The sequence below is a fragment of the Eschrichtius robustus genome, chromosome 11 (assembly GCF_028021215.1).
Source record: "Eschrichtius robustus isolate mEscRob2 chromosome 11, mEscRob2.pri, whole genome shotgun sequence".
NCBI lineage: Eukaryota > Metazoa > Chordata > Mammalia > Artiodactyla > Eschrichtiidae > Eschrichtius > Eschrichtius robustus.
Window position 1 is genome coordinate 104,994,068 of NC_090834.1, and position 2,254 is coordinate 104,996,321.

Genomic DNA, 2,254 nt, shown 5'->3' on the forward strand with positions numbered 1-2,254 from the left:
CGCTAAGCAGACACACACTGCGGGATTTCAATGTGGGCCCTTGACCTTGTAATGCACAGGAATGGACAACTCAGGCTTCATTTTAAGATTTTCCTGCTCTACATTAATGGGAATCTAACGACAACCTCATTGAGATATTTGCTATCTACATACCATCTCTCATTGGCTATGCCATCATCACTGCCTGCTCAACATGGCAAAGGAGAAAATCCTCCTCTCTTACTCTTACTATATTTCTGAATAGGATAATAAGCATAGAAGAAATTAGAAGGTGTCAGTCGTCTGCTTCAGGGTCAGCAAACTTTTTCCATAAGGGGCCAGGTAGTAAATATTCTAGGCTTGATGGACACACAGGTCTCTGCTGCAACTACTCAACTCGGCCATTGTAACATGAAAACAGTCTGTAACAAATGAGCATGGTCGTCTCCCAATAAATCTTTATTTATGGACACTGAAATTGGATTTTCACATAATCTCCAAGTGTCACAATGTATTATTCTTCTTTTGGAAATGTTTGCACTCCCATGGTTCATTGCAACATTATTCACAAGAGCCAAGATATGGAAACAACCTAAGTGCCCATCAGTGGACGAATGGATAAAAGAAGATGTGGTATATATTTATATACCACGGAATATTATTCAGTCATGAGAAAGGACATCCTCCCATTTGCGACATGAATGGAGCTTGAGACATTATGCTAAGTGAGATAAGTCAGACAGAGAAAAACAAATACTGTATGATATCCTCATATGCTAAATCTAAAAAAGCCAAACGTGTAGAAACAGAAAGTAAAATGGTGGCTACCAGGGGGTGGGGGGTGGGGGTATAAGACAGATGTTGTTTAAGGACACAAACTTGCAACAAGTAGTAAATAAGCCCTAGAGATCTAATGCACAGTATAATGAATATAGACAACAATATTATATTATAATCATCAGACCTGCTAAGAGACTAGAACTTAACCGTTCCAACCACTAAAAAGAAATGGTAATTATATTATATGACAGACATGCTAATTATTGCTACACTGGCGATCATATTACAATATATAAATGTATCCAATTAACCTGTGGTACACCTTAAATTTACACAATGTTATATGTCAGGTATACTTCAATAAAAAAATAGTTTTCCAAGATAAATAAATGAATAATATTATTCCTCTTTTGATTTTTTCAATCATTTAAAAAATGTAAAATCTATTCTTAGCTTTCAGGCCATGCAAAAACAGGTGTAGGGCCAGATTTGACCCATGGGCCATGACTTCCTGACCCCTGATCTAACTCACAAAGCCCCCAGACCAGATGGATTTACTAAACAATTTTCACTAACCTGCAAGGATCAGGTAATTTCTATGCCATTTGAACTGTTTCAGAGCGTAGGTCAAAATAATTAACATTTATTGAGCACTTAATGCGTCAAGAAATGTATTAAGTTCATTATACCCACTATTTAAACAGCTCTAACGGCGGCTAATTATCACAATCCCCATGTTCCAGACGAATAAATTGAGGATCAGAGAAGGTAACTTGCCAGAGGTCACAAAACTAGTAAATGAAAGGACTGGGATTTGAGACTGGATCCTGTCTCCAGAGCCCACACTGTTGTTTGTGAGAGTGTTGAATAATCACATCTCCCCCTCCGAGTTCTGAATCAAGTGAAAAATACACATGGGAGTAAAAGAGCTGTCAAAAGATCAGCTCCAGGGGGTGCCCTGGTGGCACAGTGGTTGAGAATCTGCCTGCCAATGCAGGGGACACGGGTTCGAGCCCTGGTCTGGGAAGATCCCACATGCCGCGGAGCAACTGGGCCCATGAGACACAATTACTGAGCCTGCGCGTCTGGAGCCTGTGCTCCGCAACAAGAGAGGCCGCGATAGTGAGAGGCCCGCGCACCGCGATGAAGAGTGGCCCCCGCTTGCCACAACTAGAGAAAGCCCTCGCACAGAAACGAAGACCCATCACAGCCAAACATAAATAAATAAATAAAAAGATCAGCTCCATAAAGCTGAATTCGAGGCCAAAATGAACTTACCCAAGCTCAGGTGAACAGCTACCATCTACTGGCACCACCCCCTGGCCTGCCCCAGTGAGCTGAAGGACATGGCAGGAGCAGAAAAGAAAAAAAGAAAAAGAAAACAACAACAAAAAAAAGTAATAATAAAAAAATTAAAGAGAGAAAGAAAGCAAAGAAAAAATAAAACAAACAAAAAAATATCACGGAAGCAGAAGCAGAGCAGTTATGTACAAAT